This window comes from Rhinopithecus roxellana, chromosome 5 (genome assembly GCF_007565055.1).
Source record: "Rhinopithecus roxellana isolate Shanxi Qingling chromosome 5, ASM756505v1, whole genome shotgun sequence".
NCBI classification, from domain to species: Eukaryota; Metazoa; Chordata; class Mammalia; order Primates; family Cercopithecidae; genus Rhinopithecus; species Rhinopithecus roxellana.
Genome location: NC_044553.1, coordinates 65,361,163 through 65,382,822, shown reverse-complemented (window position 1 = coordinate 65,382,822; position 21,660 = coordinate 65,361,163).

Genomic DNA, 21,660 nt, shown 5'->3' with positions numbered 1-21,660 from the left:
TGAAATAATGTTGGCAGGATAATGAACTGATTAAGAGCACAAGCTGTGGAGTCAGACTCTCAGATCAAACCTCAGCTCCACCATGGCTAGCTGTGTGACCTTGCACAAATTACTTGAACTTTCTAAGCCTCGTCTATAAAAATGAAGGCAATAATGGCAACTACTTGGTGGGGTGGTTGTGAGGATGAAAGGAAATAATCTCAGGGAAAGGCTTAGAACAGAGCCCAGTGCATAGTAAAACTTAAATGAATACTGTAATTATTTTCCTCTGTTGACAGAGAAGAGATTTTTACAGTCAATAGGTAGGCTGGCCTGTATGACTCCTCCACTAAAAATATAACTGGTTACATTGTGGTTTCACACCAATAAACACTAAGAGATGAGAGACTTTTCTTTTTTATGGTGTTGATTTAGTTTGGTTTCGTTGGGCAGTTCAAAAAGCACATCTTTTGACCCATTCCCGGTATTCTCCGCAAATTGCATGGACTAAAGGAGACAAATCCAGTGAAGGGTGAGAAAGGGCTACAGAAACAGAAAGGAACGCAAAAAACATTGTCTAATTCTAAGAAATTATAAATTACTTTCACTAGAAGGGACATTAAGGCATCGTATTCTTTTCTATTAATTCTTATTATAAACAACACATTCTCAGTGTACAGAATTTAGAAAACAGAGAAAGGCACAAAAATTTTTTAAAGACTAAAAGAAGAAAAGAAAAATCAACCTCATAATCTTATCACTGTTGCTTTTTTGAGGATAGATAATGAGTCAGGAAATACTGGCATGGACACACCAATGGAGAACAGAGGTGTCCCTTCTGATTGGCTGGAGCCAGCTACAACAATTCCCAAATACTCCCAGCATTACCCAAGGCTTGTGCACTCTTTGTATTCGTATGTGTTTGTTTGTGGAAACACACTGAATCTATAGTTCATTCAGATTTTAAAATTGCTTTTATCACTTATACAATGAACTTTTCCTGTCATTAGACATTCTTTAAGGGCATGATTTTAAAATCATCTACTAATAATGCAATCGAGTTGATATCATGATTTACTGAGACATTCTATTAGTGTTCAATATTCATGTAGCTTCCAATTTTTGTTATCGTAAATATCTTTTGTACATAAACCTTTGAGTAGCTAATGTGTTATAATCTGAAGCACATATTTACTTACATGCCAAAATAACATTTTAATTTTAGCACAAGCTGTTACTTCTACAAGTTCCTGGGTTATTTGGTATGTTTGTGGGGATTCTGCTACTAGGAATGAAATTCACACTTGCCTTACATACACCATTAAATGTAAATGAGTGTAAAAGTGTTCTATAAATGGTAAGTTTCTATACAGCTATGTTATTATGATTATTGATGATAGCATTAGTATCATCAACCACAGGTATTACAAACTATCTGCTTTCTATCTTGACTTTTAGACTTTTAGGGCTTTTAAGTCCTAATAACAGACTTCACCAAATAACAGTAAAAGAGAACTTCTCTGCCTGCAGATGAAGATATTGCATATGTTTTTACTGATCCCCATTTGATGACCCCACCATTGCAAATCCCCACATTTTGGTATAACAAGCACCTGGACACATCTCATTAAACATGTGGCCAGGTAAAATCAAAAAGGAAAGTAAAATGGGCTGAGCATGGTGGCTCATGCCTGTAATCCCAGCTGAGGCAGATGGATTGCTTGAGCTCAGGAGTTCGAGACCAGCCTGGGCAACATGGTGAAACCCCATCTCCATAAAAAATTTGCCAGGCATGGTGGCATGCACCTGTAGTCCCAGTTACTTGGGAGGCTGAAGTGGAAGGATCATTTGAGCACAGAAGGTGGAGGTGGCAGTGAGCCAAGATCAGGCCACTGCACTCCAGCCTGAGTAACAGAGTGAAACTCGGTCTCACAAAGAAAGGGAAGTAAAACGGACATCCATTGCTGGCTGTCCAGCACACATTCACCCTCCTTCTGGACAGAACACTGTTATTTTTTGTCCCATTATCACCCATGTGGCTTGAAGAGTGTTGGGGTGAGCTCCCTGAGGGCTTCAGCCACTCAGCCTATGCCATCCCCAGCCACAGTGACTGACCCAGGGGCATACAGCCCAACGTCAGCCAGTGAGACCAGGGAGTTTCCAGGAAAGTGAAATTATTCCCTTTTCAATAAAACTACCAGAAAAGACCATCACTTTTCCTCTAAATTTGTTGATGTGAACACCTGGAACTGTTGATGTCATCTTGGTACCATAAGAGAGAAGCCTAGCTCCTTCTAGAAACTGTATTGTGGAATCTGAGGATGAAGACAACACTACACAAGGCCAAGCAGAGATAGAGGCAAACTAAGACAAGCTTTTAGTTCTAGAAAGATGGGCCGACTAAAGACACGCTCAAAATTTTCCTACTAAGTATCTAGAAATTCTGGGTATACATTATTTCTGTAATGAAAGTCTGAGCTCACACAGAGGGGTAAAGTGTGTGTGTGTGTGTGTGTCTGCGCGCACACGCACGCATGTGTGTGGAGAGAGTGAGAGAGAGCAAGAGAGAGAGAGAGCGAGAGAGAGCGAGAGAGAGAGGGAAAGAGGGAGAGACCAAGTCAGAAGTTAGCATGCTTTCTCTTAGTTCTATTAAATGTGCTAGGCTGAAGATGGTAGAGTGATTTAAAAAAATAGGCAAAGATCCCAAAGGTGAGTTCAGATCTCCCGGGTGAAGCCACTTAGGAGATAATGATGCAGTTAATTAAGTGATTGCCATCACTATCTTTCTAAATGGTCAAGGAGAACCCTTAAGTAATGGGGAAGCCTGACTGCCACTGCAGAGGGAATTGAAGATGGGTTTAGCAGAAGAGAAGGTAGATGGCAGAAATGGAAGGAAATCATTCCGAGGCCCTGAGAAGAAGATATCTGCTTGGTTACCTAATAATGTCTACTATTTTTTAATGATAATGTTTAGTACTTTTAAGCAAGAGGATTTTATGCTGATTCTCATATTTATGCCTATAATCTTTGCCATATGTTAATAAGATTGTCTGCACATAAGATGATCAATTATTTTCAGCAGCTTGTATCTTAAATGTTATGCTGGTCATCTTGATTATGAGCTTAAATACCAGGCTGGTGATGGATTCCCCTTTTTAACTTTTCTCTTTTAAAATGAGCAAAATTAGGAAATCGAAATACACCCCACATAGATTTTTCAATACTTAGTGAAAGTTAGTAATGACACAACTGTAGCCAGGCTGGCATTTAAACACATCATTTGCTGGCTTAATTCCAAAGTAATTTCTTGTCCCTTAAAAAATTTGGAACATATAAAAATTATATCAGCATCAATTTCTTTAATCATTTTTTGTTAAAATTTATCTTTCTCAATTTCAGTGCATTGGTATTATAACCTAGTATCTTTTTTAGTCTCATATTTCTTCATTAATATTCATTGAAAGTATCCACTACTTCAATAAACCCAGACTAACTTTTTATTACATATTCATAAGTATTACTTTTAAAGGCTTTGAGCTACTTCCACCTTCAATGAAAATAATAATTTGTGCTTCATAGTAATGCAAGTGACTCCTCAGAGATGCACTAAAGTAATGAATCAGGATTGGAGGTCCTGCACTTCTCCATTCTGCTGAGGAACATCACATTGTCTTTGCTTTAATCAGCAGTCTTCTTGACTGATGGAGGTCCAAGAATTAAGACCAGAACTGATTACTTCAATCCAAAACAAGGTTTCTTAACACAACTCCTTGGCAAAACATCAAGAACTGTGAAAACCTTCACTGGTACACAGGATTGGGGGTATAGGCAGGTAGATGCATTTTTCTGATGATAAAGTCCATAGTTCTTATCAGACTCTCAAAGGAGTTTTGAGGATAATGGTGATGGTGGTAGTGATGATGGTAGTAGTGACAAAGATAATAATTTTTAGCCTCCAGATTATGAAATTATATTTTGCCTGAATTATCCTCAGGAGGAGGCAGTCTGTAGGAGCTGATAATTGTTGAAGATATTAAATTAGTATGTGATGGTTCATATTTTCTATAATAAAATGTTTTTAAGGATAAATAAATATATATTGCTTGAGTCTGAGTGTACCCATTTTGTGGGCCTGTGATGCCCACTGAGTGTAATCTTCCAGCATCAAATGGTGGGTCTCAATTAAGAAGGGAAAAGAAAAGAAAAAAAAAAGAACTGCTACTAATGACATGATCAAACGCATTTTGCAATAGTTCTGGCCTACTGTGCAAAAAAGAGCCCAAAGGTGCCTCACGCACAAATGACCTCATGATTTCTGTCTCTGCTCCAAACAGGAAGTATGCAGTCATGCAAGTCAGAGTCAGAGACCCTAGCACCAAAGGCAACCCACACCTGGCCTCTGGTCAAGCCACCTCTCTATAGTTTCCTTGGATACTCTAAGGCCAGGACCAAGCTGCCTGTCTGATGGGCCACCAAGAAAATCTATAGCTTCCCTGTAGGATGTAGAATTTGGGGGCACCACCACCACCAACAAAAAAAAACCTATGTGGGAATTGGCCTGGGTGTGGCGTTTGCCCTGGTGTGTGACTTTTTGCACTACTTCTATTTGGCATTCCAGCATTGTCCCTATCTATCATCAGCCTCCCTCTCTCTGGGCTGGTTTCCTCTCTGAAGTCTTCACCATCTAGCTCATGTCCCTGGTTGGTCTTCATTTGGGCATTCATTTATTCACTCAGCAAATATCTACCAGCTCCCAGGAGGCCTGGACTAGAAGCTGTGTAGTCACAAAGAAAAGATCACAGCCCCTTGCTGCTAATAAGGTCATGTTCCAGGCTCTGGATACGTGAATATAGGCATACCTTGGAGATATTGTGGGTTGAGTTCCAGGCTGCTGTGATAAAGTAAATGTTGCAATAAAGCGAGTCACATGAATACTTTTATTTACCAGTGCATATAAAAGTCATATTTACACTAAAATAAAGCATTCTATTAAGCATGAAATAGCCTTATGTCTAAAAAATCATTGCACATACGCTAATTTTATAATATTTTATTGCTAAAAAATGCTAATGATTGGCTGGACGCGGTGGTTCATGCCTCTAACTCCAACACTTTGAGAGCCCAAGGTGGGCGAATCACTTGAGCCCAGGAGTTTAAGACCGGCCTGAGCAACATAGCAAAACCCCATCTACAAAAAAAAAAAAAAAAAAAAAAAATCCAAAAATTAGCCAGGTGTGGTGGGGCGCATCTGTAGTCTCACCTGCTTGGGAGGCAGAGGTAGGAGGATCTGTTGAGGCTGGGAGGTTGAGGATGCAGTAAGCTGTGATTGTGCCACTGCATTCCAGGGTGACAAAGTAAGATCCTGAGAAATAAAATAAAATAAGATAATTTAAAAATAAAAAAATGCTAACAATCATCTAAGCCTTATCATCTTTTTGCTGGAGGAAGATCTTGGCTAGATGTTGATGGCTGCTGGCTGATCCAGGTGGCAGTTGCTGAAGGCTGGGGTGGCTCTGGCAATTTTTAAAAATAACACAAAAATTAAGGTTTTCTTTCACAACTAGCATATGATGCTGTTTGATAGCATTTTACCCACAGTAGAACTTCTTTCAAAATTGAAATCCATCCTCTTAAACCCTGCCATTGCTCTATCAACTACGTTTATGTAACATTCTAAATCCTTTGTTGTCATTCCAACAATGTTCACTACATCTTCACCAGAAAGAGATTCTACATTGTTCATTCTCCATAAGAAACAATTCCCCATCTATTCAAATTTTATCATGTGGTTGCAGAAATTCAGTCACATCTTCAAGCTCCATTTCTAATTCTAGTTCTCTTGGTATTTCTACCACATCTGAAGTTACTTTCTCCACTGAAGTCTTGAACCCCTCAAAGTCATCCATGAAAACTGGAGTCAACTTCTTTCAAACTTCTGCTAATATTGTTATTTTGACCTCCTCCCACAAATCAGAAATGTTCTTAATGGCATCTAGAACAGTGAATCCTTTCCAGAAGTTTCTCAATTTACTTTGTGTAGATCCATCAGAGGAATTACTATCTACGGCAGCTATAGCCTTATAAAATGTAATTCTTAAATAATAAGACTTGAAAGTCAAAATGCTTCAATGATGCATGGGCTACAAAATGTATGTTGTGTCAGCAGGCATGAAAAAAACATGAATATCCTTGTGCATCTCCATCAGAGTTCTAGGGTTTTGGTGCATTGTCAATAAGCAGTAATATTTCTAAAGGAATATTTTCTAAGTGGTAGGTCTCAACAGTGGGCTTAAAATATTCAGCAATTAATGTTAGAAGCAGATGTGCTGTCATCCAGGCTTTGTTGTTTCATTTATAGAGCACAGGCAGAGTAGATGTAACATCATTCATAAGAGCCCTAGGATTTTCTGAATGGCAAATGAGCATTGGCTTCAACTTAAAGTCACCAGCTGCATTAGCCCCTAACAAGAGAGTCAGCCTGTCCTTTGAAGATTTGAAGCTAGGCATTGACTTCTTCTCTCTAGTTATGAAAGTCCTAGATGGCATCTTCTTCCAAAAAAAAAAAAGGCTGTTTTGCCTATATTGAAAATCTGTTGTTCAGTGTAGCCACCTTCCTCAATCATCTTAGCTAGATCATCTGGATAACTTGCGGCAGCTTCTCCATCAGCACTTGCTGCTCTACCTTGCACTTTGATGTTATGGAGACAACTTATTTCCTTAAACCTCTTGAACCAACCTATGCTAGCTTCAAACATTTCTTCTGCTTCCTCACCTCTCCCAGCCTTCGTGGAATTGAAAAGAGCTGGGCTGTGCTCTGGATTAGGCTTTGGCTTAAGGAAATGTTGGGGCTGGTTTGATCTTCTATCCAAACCACCAAAACTTTCTTCATATAAGCAATAAGGCTGCTTCACTTTCTTAGCATTAGTATGTTCACTGAAGTGGCTCTTTTAATTTCCTTCAAGAAATTTTTCTTCACATGCACAGCTTTGCTAACTATTTTGTGCAAAAGGCCTAGCTTTTGGCCTATCTCAGCTTTCAACATGCTTCCTCACTAAGCTTACTCATTTCTAGCTTTTAATTTACAGTGAGAGACACATAACTCTTTCTTTCATTTGAACACTAAGAAGAGGTCATTGTAGGGATATTAATTGGCCTAATTTCAATATTGTTGTGTTTTAGGCAATAGTGAGGACTGAGGAGAGGGAGAGAGATGAGGGAATGGTAGACTGGTGGAGCACTCAGAATACCAACAATCTTTATTAAGTATGCCAACCTATATAAGCATGGTTTATGGTGCCATAAAACAATTACAATAGTAATGTCAAAGATCATTAATCCCAGATCACCATAATAGATATAATAATAAAAAAACCTGAAATATTGCAAGAATTACCAAAACGTGACATAGACACACAAAGTGAGCACAAGCCGTTGGAAAAATGGCACCGATAGACTTGCTCAGCGCAGGGTTGCCACAAAGCTTCAATGTATAAAAAACAGTATCTGCAAAGTACAATCAAGCAAAGCATAATAAAATGAGATATGCCTGCATTTAGCTTGAAGATCACCAGACCAAGCCCTAAGAGAGCCCACTGCTGCTGCAAACACTGTTACAATATTTGCCTGAAATCTCAGGGTCCTCGCAGGGTAAGGAGATTCCGGTACCTCTGAATTACACCCTTGGTTTGAGTCACACCCCTGAGTAGGTTCATCAAAAACCAACATTCTTACCCTACCTTGAGAAATAGGCAATGTCCCCATAAAGGACCACTGTATGTTTCTGAAATATATCACTCATAAACAAATCCAAAGGCCTCAAAGTCATTACTCCAAAGGAATATAAAGTGGCAGGGAACTCTGATCCCCACTCAATTTTACCTGCACTAAATTTCACCTGCACTAAATAAATTCCTAGGATAACGAATCTCTCCCAGGAGCATATTTCCATAAAGGCGTGGCTCAAACTCCCCTGGTGGGATGTGGAGACAACATGTAGTTTAAGAAAACATATTCAATAATATGTTTTTATGGTTGAAAAATGAAAAACACAACATTATTTTCATAGCATGAATGACTTGGGATAATGGTATTTTTTTTTAACACCTACAAAGTGCCAGGCCCTATGCCTTGTGCCCTACATGTCTCATGTAATCCTCATGACAACTTGATGAAATATTCATTTCTACTTTTTGATAGATGAAAAATGGAGACTTCGAGAATTTCACAAGAGTAATAGTACCAAAGCTAAGATCAGGCTTCTGACATTTATTCTATGTGCCTTAGAAGTATCTTGTGAAAATCATTTTTTTTTCCTGCAAAATTCTCTTAGGATGCTCAGATGAACTTTGAACATCAAGTTGAGCCTCTGGGATATTAGAAACCATCTGCCCACCAAGCATTACGTCACTTGTGACAGGTGGCAAGAGTTAGAGAAGAACACTAAGTAATATTTTTAAGAATTTGTTGATCATTCCACATTTATTGAGCATCTACTATGTGTCAGATGCTATTGGGATACTGAGAGGAAACACCACATTTGTCCCTCTCCACCTGCACTTGGAAATAAGCTGTCAGATGCCCTTGAAACACTAAAACTCCCACCGAATAACTGTGACACTAGCCACACTTGCCTTTCACGTCCGGTGTCTGCTCTGTGGTTTTTGCAACCTTTTTTCCTCAGAAACACAAAGCTCTTGTGCTCTCTTCCTCTCCACACCTCAAAATCTACTTTAAGGAAATATCACCATCAATCATTTACACATCAGTAGGAGTTTCTTTTCTGCCGGGCATCTCCCAGGGCTTTAAAAACTCACTTTCAATGGGAAAAATAAATCGGTTCCTTATGAAAGAAATTCCAAATATTCACAAGCGTGCTGAAATTGTAACTTTGAAATAGCCAAGCACCTTCCCAGATTCATATTTCATCCATGGAGGGATTTGGTGGAAAGCAAATTTGAGAAATGGTAAAAGAAAAACCGATTATAACCCCAAACTCTACTATCTAGACCTCTCCTTTGTCATGTCTTCTTTATCTATTGGAAGAAGCTGCCTTGTTGTTTTTCTGAGCTCTCCAGCATGATCTCTGCAAGACCATTATTTTTAAAATTTCACCTGCACTAAATTCCTAGGATAGTGATTTGCTCCCAGGAGCACATTTCCGTAAAGGAGTGGCTCAAACTCCCCTGGTGGGATGTGGAGACAACATGTAATTTAAGAAAACATATTCAATAGTATGTTTTTATGGTTGAAAAAATGAAAAACACAACCATTATTTTCATAGCATGGAAATAAATGTCTAAAAATTGTCTTAACTGATGGAGATAAACAGAATATACTGATTTTAAGTAAAAATGGTGGAGGTAAGGGTGAGACAAAGAGTGTCTCAAAATCTTGGCAGTGAAGGAAGGGAGTTTTAGGTACGTCCAATAAAGCATGGGCTTTAAAACACTGGCCAGTTCTCTCCTCAGTTTACATGTCAAATTAGTGAATAAATAAATGGGTCTAAAATACATCATCCTCTTAGTACTTGCTATGGACTGAATGCTTGTATTCCTTCCTCTCCCTGCAAAAATGTGTATGCTGAAGCCCCAACCCTCAATGAGACGGAATCTGGAGGTGGGACCTTTGAGAGGCAATGTGGCCATGAGGGTATAGGTCTCATGAATGGGGTTAGTGCCCTCATAACAAAAGACACAAGAGAGATGATCTCTCACTCTGCCATGTGAGGATACAAGAAGATAGGTGTCTACAAGACAGGAAAAAACCTCCATTGGAACCCGACCATGCTGGCACTCTGATATTGAACTTCTAGCCTTCAGAATTGTGAGAAACAAACGCCTGTTGTTTAACCCACCCAGTCTATGGTTGTCATTATACAGCAGTCTGAGCTAGCTAAGACAGGCATTTTTGTACATGCTTTACTATGCTCAGATCCCTTTAGTTAAACTTTCTGCAACTCCAGAGGAACTAGCCCTGGTGGAACTAATCACAGCTTAACCCTGAGTAATTGTTTTAGATCTTCCAGTATATTTCGGCTTCTGTGGTGGTCATTACCCCACATAAAGGAGAAAGATGGTCTAGTGTGCCTGACTCCAAGATCCATAACCAGTGTGACCAGTAAAACCTACCACAATGAGTCAGAAGCCTTGAGGACTATTGAATCTTTATGACCCAGGTATCCTGGATCCATGCCAACAGCCTACAAACTAGACTCCCTACGCAGCAAGGCAGCTTCTGGTGTGCTTTTTTGTTTGTTTCTGTTTTTTAGACAGACTCTCACTCTGTTGCCCAGGCTGGAGTGCAGTGGTGCCATCTTGGCTCACTGCAACCTCTGTCTCCTGGGTTCAAGCAATCCTCCCACCTAAGCTTCCCAAGTAGCCAGGACTACAGATGTGGGCCACCATGCCCAGCTAAATCTTATTATTATTATTATTATTATTATTATTATTATTATTATTTAGGAACCTGCTACCCAGCCCTGTTACCCAGGCTTGTCTTAAACTCCTGATCTCAAGTGATCCACGTGACTTGGCCTCCAAAAGTGCTGGGACTACAGGTATGAGCCACCACACCTGGCCCTCCCAGCATGCATCATTTTATAGAAAATGTGAGTATCATCTCTATGTCACCTCTGCTTTAGTCTCCTCACACCAGTCCCTGATAAAATACCTCCACCAACAACCTAGCCAATAGCTCCCCAGCAGCAGTGATGCCAGGAATGAGCATTTAGTGACACCCAGGGGATCCAGGTGATCTATCACAAGAAGCTGAGGGGCCTCCTCCCCTAGCAGCTTCAGAGCAACACACCAGGAGAGCTGGAATCCATTCAAATGGGTGTGAATGGCTGGAGGGGTGCCCAAGAAAGCGCAATTTGTGCATTGTTCCTTCTGTCCTGTCGTTTTGTTTTGCTTTCCTGGAAATCTGAGGACAGAGAGTACTAAATGAATGGGACCTGCAAACAGCCAGGCTGGCTGGTGACCACTTGTCTGGGCGGGGATTGATGGGTTGTAGAGCAGAGAGGATGGGCCACAGCCAGGTACAGATGAGCCCCTCCCCTCCAGGACAGGCCAAGTACCACAAGCCCAGAGAAAGCAGCAACATTTGGGGACTCAAGAAACTGATACTCGATGAAGAGAAGGGAAATCAACTTTTCCTTCGAATTTCACAAAAAGTTTGCCCCTCAAACTTGATAGTGCATATCAATCTCCTAGGGAGAGTCCTAAGACACAGATTCTGACTCAGCTGGTCTGGGTGGGGCCTGAGACGCTACATTCCTAGAAAGCTCCCAGGTGAGGCTGCTGCTGCTGGTTACTGGATTTTATTTTGAGGCAAGATAGCACATGCAACAATTCAGATAGGAAGCCCTGAAGTGGGAGGTGGGGAGGAGACGAGGGAGAGGAATAAGGTAAAAACGTACCTGATATTTTACGCACTTGTGTATTATTCAGTTTTTTCCATTGTGTTCTATCTTTGTTATTTAAAAATGGTCAAATACCTAATCTAGTTCTCTTTGTCTTTTTAAGAAAAGAAAAAGGATCATCTCTGGGTTTTTTGTTTGTATGTTTTTGTTTTTCTTTTCATGAAGTCAGAATGCGCTCACACTGTGCCTCAGGGAATGACTAGGGAATTCTGGACCAGCGCAATCTTACACGCACACAGATGGGGCCTAGGAGGCTCTTTCTCAATGGAAGGGTGGTCACAGCAATGGTGAGATCTCTCCTAGATCTGTGCTTCACACACCAGGGACTGTGGTCGGTCACATACCAAGGGGGCCCAAAGCCCTGGCTATTCGTAGGCTTGGGTGGGGAGTGGTTACCGTGCATAATTTAACTGGTAAATAATTTAAAACATTATTTAAATCAGAACAACCATGTAGCAGAATCCAGACGTTAAATACATTTTGCAGACAAAACAGGCACTGGAAACAATATTGCTCCTTGCCCCAATCTTTCCCATGGTATAAGAGCATCTTGGTAGAAAAATTGGAGAAATGTTGGCATGTGTAAACCACAGTGTGGCTGAAACTAATGATCTCACAGCTATCTCTGGGCATGCAAACAGAGAAACAGGAGCATTTCCCAGAACTAGAACACCCATTCGGGCATCACGGTGAGTTTCACTGTCCCGTCCCACCTAGGAGTCACTCCTCAGCTCTACAATCTAACGTTTTCACCCGAGCTAAACATCACTAAAACCTTGTCCCACAAATACAACATGTCTATAGTTAAACTCATTTCAAAGAGTCCTGGGCTCTATACCTCACCCCTTTCTAATTTGATCCTCTTTTCATGTTCTGTTGATCTCCAGAGAAGTGTGACAAACCCTTCTCCAGCTTTTTCTCTCCTTTGCCCACAGGATCTGGTCTGCCAATCCTGTCGTCTCTTATGATGCCAGCAATCTCCAATCTCCTCTCTCCACCTTGCCTCATCCGGACTATTGCCGTGGTCTCCAAGCCAGTCTCCCTGTCCCAGGCTTTCCCCACCTCAGAATTCTCTCCATGCGCTGGGGGCTGGGGTGATCTTCCTAAAACATGAACCCAGACATGTCCTTTTCTGTTTAAGAGTTTTAGGTGACTCCCATCCCTTCTCTCCATCCTTCTTTCTGGATCAAAATGCCCAAATCAAACTTTATAAAAAGGCCTTTATAATGTGGTCATCACACTGCTGTTACAACCCCATCTCCTTGCCCGGTCCACACGTCCTCTTCTACCTTATCCTTCTCTGACCATGCTGTGTCCCAGGGCCAGTACTTTGTACATAGCATTTCTTCTGACTAGAATGATTCTTGCTCCTTCTCCATCTGATGAAATCCCCTATACTCCAAAGCTCAGTTTAAGTGTCACATACTTTATGAAATATCTACAGACCTCACAGCTAATCAAATCCTTCTGCCTCCTGGCTCCCACAGTACCTGCCTCAATTACTGCCCTTTGCCACAACATCATTGTGACTTGTTTATTGTGAGCCCTTCCCAAACGAGGACCAGGTGTCATGCATTTTGATAGTCTCAGCGTCTTGCCAGTAACAGCCCATTGACTGAGTTCATGAATGAATGAAAGGTTGCCTTTCTACCTAGTTTAATTCTGTTTAATTCTATGCATTCTGACCCAAGTAGGAGGAATCTATTGGCCCTACTTGAGGAGACACCGCGCGGCAGACCGTTAACCATTTCTCCCTAGCTAAAAAACCTCCCCGTAGCTTAGGAGAATGCCGTAAGACATAACCTTGCATGGAGACATTGGCCCTGCTTTGCTGGGTTTCTTACATCAGTCCAGTTGATGACGCTAGTAGCTTCCAGCAGTGAGATGGGCATAGAGGGAGCGGATAACATTTCTGAGCAAGAATTCAAGATACAAAAGTTGAACATCACCAATCTCATTAAAATAAAGTTTTTGAAATTTTGAAATGCTATGAATGAATTCCCAGGACATGAACACATAAAGAACTAGAAGTCTGAGTGAATGTGATTAGAACTGTCTGTGCTAGTACACATTAGGTTCCTAATACTTATGTCAAGGCAATACAGTGCCTGCTTGAATTGGGATATAAATGTTTCTGGTATATGTCATATCTCCCTAGTCAAATTGTATTGTGAGCATAAACTATCCTTTTACCTAAACTGAGTTAACTTTCTGAGCTCAGTGCTGTCCTTGTAATATAGAAGAACTCCAATAAATACTTAATGATCAAGCCCTGGCTGTATACATGCATGTCTATATATACTAAGTAATTTTTTTCTCTGATACTTTGCCTACAGCTTTCACTTAAAACATGGAAAGAGATGAACCCATCAGGTTTTGCAAACAAAATAGGAATATAGGTCTGTACCTGAACCTAAATGGGTTTTGCTTTTGGTCCTGCCAGAGGCAGGGGGATAGATTAGTTAACTCCTCCAGGGATTTTCCAGCCCTGTGGTTTCACTTCACATTTTCTTCCTATAAGAGTCTCTGTAGTCGACTATATAACCCTATACCAAAGCTTCACTGTGGATTGGAGCTGACATCTAGAAACCACACTGGTGAATCTTAAATATGTTAATATGGATAATTTAAAGCTTATAAATAGCTTTTCATAATGTGTTTTTTGCCTGAGGGGGTCTTTTGGTTGGAGTGCTGTACAATCAGGCTTGAGTTTGCAACTTAAAAAGGAAAACAATATGAGAAGTAGAAATTTTTATGTGGCTTTTTCTTTCTCTCATAAGCTCATGTTTATTGAAAGAGCTGGTGGTGAGTCAAGGGAAAATGGAGTTGTAAAGGAGGCATTCTGAGATTGCTTAAGCTTGCTGTGGGTTCTTATTAAGTTGGTGTATCTTCACAATCAAAAGCTAATTATTCCAAGCAATTTTTATCTGAGATTGGAAGCCTGCCTGGGCCGTGGTGGTTTACACTGAAGCTTCAGTGATCAACGGGTAAACATTTGTCTGATGACACCAAGAAAATGAATAAGCAACAAAAAGATATGTAACTTAATGCCCTCTTCCTAACTTAGAAACAAAGACATAAAAACATAAATTGGCCTTTAAGACCTAGTATAATGATTTCCACACTGCTTGTTACCTTGTTAAGTACATACCTTCATTACCTTCTAAAACAATTGTCCAAATTATAAAAGAGATTTTTTATTCAGACTGTGTGCTTAGAAGTTTCTTTAGAGGTACAGAAGTTGCTGGAAAAATTTCAGCCCCAGTAGTCCTTCTACAAGATGCTTGTGGTGGTCAGCATCCTGGCAAGCCCTCCTGTATCAACTCAGGAGGGCGTCTGTCTTGACGCTACCTGGTAACGAATTCCAGAAGTTCGTAACAGAAAATTCTGAGCAATTTATTTTATTTAAATTTGCAGTTCATTTCATGCTTATCAAAGAAATCAAGCAGCATAAGAACTTCATAAAACTAATTTTGAAATATGAATGGGGGGCAGAAGAGCACTGTTTGAAATTGCAGGTTCTGGAGTTCAGATCATATTGACTTAACTCAAAACTACCATTTACAGAGGGTGTGGCTTCAAGTTTCTCTAAGTCTCAGCTTCCTTATCTGTAAAATGGGACCATAATAGCATCAGATTCATAGGGTGCTTGAAAGAATTAAGTAGGAAAAAGTAATCAACGTGCTTGAACATGGCAAACTCTAAGACATTTATTATAAGTGTGTGAGATTTGTAGTTCCAGGATCTTAACCCTCGAACAAAGAAAATAGTATAGTGATCTCAACTTCCTAGCGAATCTACAAATTATGAAACAAGCCTCGATATAGAAGAGTAGGATGAAAACAAATCACTGTATCTATTATTACTTCAAATATTGTAGGCTGAGCACGGTGGCTCACGCCTGTAACCCAAGTACTTTGGGACGCCTAGGCAGGCTGATCACCCAAGATCAGGAGTTTGAGACCAGCTTGGCAACATGGTGAAGCCCCGCCTCTACTAAAAATACAAAATTAGCTGGGCGTGGTCGTGGGCGCCTGTAATCCCAACTACTTAGGAGGCTGAGGTAGGAGAATCACTTGAACCCGGGAGGAGGAGGTTGCAGTGAGCAGAGATCATGCCATTGTACTCCAGCCTGGGCAACAGAGCGAAACTCCGTATCAAAAAATATATATATATATTTTAATAATAGATTGTTTTTCTAAATTCCATGCTTTTAACCAAAATGTGTTTGTGTGTAATTTTTTGCAGAAAAACTAGGTATAAAATGTGATTTTATTTATACACGCAGTCACTATGAAAGGGACCCAAGGTTCCCCAGGAAGGTTCTTTCCTCCTTGCTCCACCCCGAGGATGGGCGGGTAGGTGCACGTCTGCGACATGACACGGTGAACAGGCACTAGACTGAAAGGCAAGAAACCAGGTCTGCTGTTACATAGTCTTATGACCTTGGTTGAGTCACTTCACTTCTCTGGGCCTTGATTTCCTCCTATGTGAAATGATAAGACTAAAATAGATGGCTCTGTTGTCCCCGTCATCTCCCAAGTTTTATCCTTCTACCCACTAACAACAAAATACCTGTCGAATGAGTGTTCCAAATAACTGAATGTTCTGTTTACTTGACAAGTAACATAAGTACCATAAATGAATTACACACATTCAAGAAAGAGATGTTCATCACCAGTGACTTGGTCTTAGAAATCAACTGTGGATTGGATGACTCAGATAGCACACTTCGGGATCTGGTAGTGCTAGAGGCCCATCATTAGAGACAGACACTGTAAAACTCCATTCTAAATCACACCTGATTATTTGAGCTTTGCTGTTGGGGCTAATGAGCTTGTGAACTTAAATTTGCTGTCCTATGTGTCTTTTCTTTTAGTGTTTGAGCGTATACCTTTCAAGGTAGATGAAATGAAAATGCTTCAGTGGACGAGGTGTCAGGGTGTCAAGTACGTAATTCTAGTTCTGATACTAACTAGTTCCATAACCAAGTAAACCACTTTGAATCGCCTTTTTCTACATATAAGATGGGAAACCTGTATCTGTCCTATTGCACAGAGTTGATTGGAGTATCAAAGTTATAACAGGCTGTAAAAAACTGAACGATAAAAACCACCAAACAAATACCATCAACTTATTCTTCTCTGTGAGAGAAATGAGATGATACATCAATCCAAACAGGATTCAACATGCCACCTCTGTGAGGTGAAGAGGCCTGCCAAATGGCTGGAGTGTTGCCATTTTCCATCCGGATGTTCACTGCCCTGTTGACTCAGCCTAAGTCAATTTGAAGACATCCCATATGCCACACAGACTCTGCTCTCATTTATATACTTAGGTTTTCATTACACACCAAACCTTGACCTGCTATTCAAAAAACAACTAGGAAGAGAGAGAGAGAGAGAGAGAGAGAGAGAGAGAGAAGTCCATCTTTAAAACTTACATGCTTAACATTCAGGAAAAAAAAAATGGAAAGAGCTAAGCATTCTCAATCAGTTATCACCTATAAACAGTTATGTGTGTGTGTGTTTGGCAGATTCTGGATCATAACATCATAGGATCTCACTCATTTCACTACAAAGGTTGTTGTAAGCACAGCTGAGTCCCTCCTTTCTAACTAGCCTGTTGCTACAAACTTTATTGCATGAGGACTTCACTTTCTCGATTTTCAACTGGAAGTGAGAAACAGTGTTTTGAAAGCATGTTACACCCTCCACAAAAAGAGGACAAAAAGAGAACGTACAGAAGGATTCTCCTCTAGTCCAGGAAACCAAAATAAAATTATAAAGCAAAACACCAATGAAACAATGGCAGCAGTTGGAGAGGTCAATAGTATTTGACTAGGAAGGGCCTGAAATCCACAAGAGGGTCTTCTTAGGGACATGGATTACTTTTCCTTTCTTAAGTTCATATCCAATTTTTGCGATCATTGTTAAACATTTAACTGAATCGATTCAACTGACTGGCTATACTTGACAGCTCAAAATCCTTCCTAAGTACCAAGTTATTTAATTAACTCATTTTCAATTAGCACAGTTGCTTCTAGCCTAGTGTAAATTAAGTCTCCTCAGACTGAAGCAAAGGAGAGAAAGGAGGCCAATGGAACTGAGACTTCTGTTGTGCATCTCATTCTGTTGGAAGTTTCCAGTTCAGGTCAGACCCATAAAATAATGTATTTTTTTGTGTTTAAGTGTTAACTGGCATCCAGGTGCTAAGAGAGAGCTGAATCAGCCCAGAAGAGAGGGAGGAAGGAAGAAGAAAGTTTGGTTTATAGGCTGAAGCAAGCAAGGGAAACAGAACCTGGCGAGAGTTATATATTGCTCAAGGCAGGCACAGGTGGATGGAACTGCAGGCCAGGTCAGAAAAAGAGAAAGATTTATGTTCTGTGCAAATAAAAGGGCAGAAGAAAAATCACCAATCCGGTTGGGTAGCACTGAACTGAAGGAAACAGCTGTTCATACAGTGAAGGAATGGTCAGGTAAGACAGGCTGGAAATAGTAATCAGAAGGCCATCTGCTGACCTGGGATGGCACGCCCTGGAGGCACGCAACAAATCCTGTCCTCCAGGAGGCCGAGCGAAGGGGCCATTACCGGCCAGGCAAGTAAACAGTGCCAGGACAAGGCATTAAAGTTACATGAGCCTCATGCAAGAAGTTGCCCAGTGAGTTTACTTCCGAATGTGAAGTGGAGTGGAAACACAGTGTTTTCTTATTTGAGGACTTGGCAAACCCACTTCACCCAGCCTCTCTGTGAAGCAAGAATGCAGAGAGGTAGTTCATCAAATGTCAGTGCCTATTACCCATCACCTTATCCAGATGCAGCTGCTCCACCCCACCCGGCTGCCCGTGTGGGTGGCCACTGGACTCGCAGTCAGGGCAGCTGCTGGCCTGGGGATACTGCAGCCCAAGTGAGTGGAGAGTGAGTCGGGGTGGCCTTTGATCATGGAAGGCAGCCCACCGGCAATAGAATGGAGGAGCCAGAAGGGCCACCGGGAGGAAAGAGGAAACAAGTGTAGGAACTGGCAATGACCTTGCATTAAATGGACATCACACCCACTGAAATAAAGACCCACATGAGTGGGGCTTTGCTCTAAGGAAGCCGGCAGCTGAGGGGCCCTACCAATACTAATGAGCACCATTATATTCCTCATACAAACGAGCCAAATTTCAGACAAAAGGTAGGAGAGAGAAAAGATTTATGTCATAACACAAAATACAAAATATAAGACCAAATGTCACTACAGAACCGACTGATAATTGGTGAGACAATAAAGGCAATCAGAAGAAAGCATGGACTGTCTAAAGCGCTAAGATTAATAAGAGTGAGTGTTGCAACATTATTAGTTAGTGACCAAACTACAAAGCTGAAGTTGAATTTCTTGACCTTTTTCCCTTCTTTCCCTTACCCTCATATTGCTATTTCCCTATGCTCATGGTGCTACAATTAACACACACACACACACACACACACACATAAAAATACACACATACAGAGGGAAAGAGTGAAAGTAGTAACATTTACTGAATTCATATTATATGCCAGGCAGACTTCTAAATCTTTTATAGGTTTTAATTCATTTAATCCTAGAACATGCCCATGAGGTACATAAAATTTCTATCCCCATTTTATAGATGAGGAAAATGAAAATGAGAGTTTATGCAAGGTAACACAGCCAATACATATGTGAGCTGAGATTGGAACCAGGCATTCTGGGTTCCAAACTAGCATCTTTGACCACAGCTCTCCTTCTTCATTTGAGAAACCAAAATCTCAGACCAGAAGCTTTGGTAAGAAAGAGGTGAGCTGTCCACACTGAGCTCCTCACAGCCAGCCTCTCTTCTTGTTCTCCACACTCCAGCCCTCCTGCCTCCTGCTGAGATATCATCCCCTCGTCTCCGTCCATTCAGATCCTTCCTTTTCTCTATGGCCCAGCTCAAGATTCAGGACCTTAGTTAGCTGCGTGCCAAACCCATTTTTTCTTCCTGGGCCCATGATGAGACTACATTTCCCAACCTCCCTTGCATTTAGGTATGGCCATGTGACTCCCTTCTAGCCAAAGGAATGTGAATTGAAGTGAGGAGTACCACTGCCAGGCCCACCTTACTGAAATCTGCATGCACTTGGAATCCTCCTTCTAGTCTGATGTAGCTAAGCAAGGAGACCTCAGAAGCCACATGTTGAAGACAGTGAAACCACGTAATAGAAGGTCCTAATCCCTTATCCCTGCTTAGAGGAAGGCCACCCATTAATCAGAAACTCCTATCTGGGTCTCATATAAGTAGGAAATAAAGTTCCACTCATCACATCTGAGTCGTTGTGATTGGAAGTTTGCTTACTACAACAGCCATCGATACCCTAATATGAACTTTTATAGATCCAGCTCTATAGTAGGTTCTGTTTGAGTAAGTTAGTCCCTGACCTTAAAAATTCACAGAAAAGAAGAGAGAGAAAGAGACAAGAATAACATAAATAGAACGTGGGAATTTTGCAATAAAAGAATGTTTAAGATTCTTCTAATATTCTATGTAAACAGAGCTAAAAGCATGCAGTCAGGAAAAGTCATTAGAAACATGGTGACGTCTGAGGAAGGGGTGGAGTTGGCTACTCTCTCTGATAAGCCTTTCCCAGTTATTCCATCTCAGCCCTGAATTTTCTTTGCTATAGCTTTGCTGACTTGTACCTTACTTTATATAATCTGGGGAAAACTGTACTAGAAAAGTCAATCGTGGTGTCTACCATGCTCACTATCCCTTTCCAGGGCCTTCTTCTTGCCCCTGTGCTAGGGGAAGATGCTCCAAGCTCTGCCTTGAGCACATCTTTGCTCCTAGTTAGACCAAAGGTGGTCCAATTTCCAGGTGGAGCAGAGTCATTCGGGATGACCTGATACTACACTCTGCCCAGTGGTAATTAACAAAACCAATCAGATCCCCCAACTCTGGAAGTTGAATGAAAGAACCATGAAGAAATTAGCCTGTTTGAGCAGGATGAAAAGAAGATGTAGGCAGAGAGGACCAGAGATGGAAGGTGTGCCACAGCCCAAGTGTGAAGGTCCTGCCCCGGAGGGGCATGACAGTCAGCTTCTTAGTGGCAAGCAGCAAATGAACTCTGGCCGATTAAAGCAGAAAGAAATTTGTTAAAAGGATAATATCAAGCTCACAGAAGCCCTCTGTCTTAGTCAGCTCGAATACTATAACAAAATACTATAGACAGAGTGGCTTAAACAACAGACATTTATTTCTTGCAGCTCTAGAGGCTAGGAAGTCCAAAGTCAAAGTGCCAGCCAATTTGTTTTCTGGTGAGGGCCCACTTCCTGGCTTGCAAACAGCTGCCTTCTCACTGTGTTCTCACAATGGGGGTGAGGGTTAGAGTTAGAGAGTGAGCACTCTGGTCTCACTTCCTCTCCTTATAAGGGGACTAACCCCATTGTGGCAACCCTATCCCCCCATGACTTCATCTGAACCTATTTACTTTCCAAAGGCCCCACCTCCAAATACCATCATATTGGGGGTTAGGGCTTCAACATGTTAATTTTGGAGAGATACATTCAGGCTATAACACCCTTGAAAGGAAAGCTAGGCTCTGTGGCTCTGCTGCCAGTCACCACACCCAAAATTACTCCATAGAGCTGTCCCACAAGAACACCACCTCCTCTGCCATCAACCACTTAATGGAGGCCTGGTTCCATCAGCATCACTGCACTGGACACTGCCATGGTCATCTCCTATAGCACTTGCCACCTCCCACCTGCACCACAATCATTTCTGACAACATCTGATCCCCCTACGAGGACAGTGGGTCCATCTCCATATGTTTCTCAGTGCCTAGTCAGCAGTCTTGAGCATAGTGGTTAAATGAATCCATCAATATCTGATGAATAAATAAGAATTCCCATTTAATACAACAATGCCTAAAGTAACAAAGCTGCAATAATTGTAGCTACAATGCATTGGGTATTTACTAAATACCAGTTACTTCTTAAGTGTTTTACCTGCACTCTCCCACTGAATCTTTACAATAACCTTATTTTTATAATAAACTTTAGCTTTGTAATAATGCCATATGAGAAAGGCATTATTATTATCTCCACTTTACAGAAGCAGAAGCTTGGACTTAGAGAGGTAAGTAACTTGTCCAATTTCACTCACCAAGTAAGTTGTAGAAACAGGACCCAAGTTCTTGATTATGTCTCCAAAGTTATACTTTTAGATCATCTAAAATAGACACCCACCGCCCCACAGGCTCATGTTAAATGCCACCAAGAT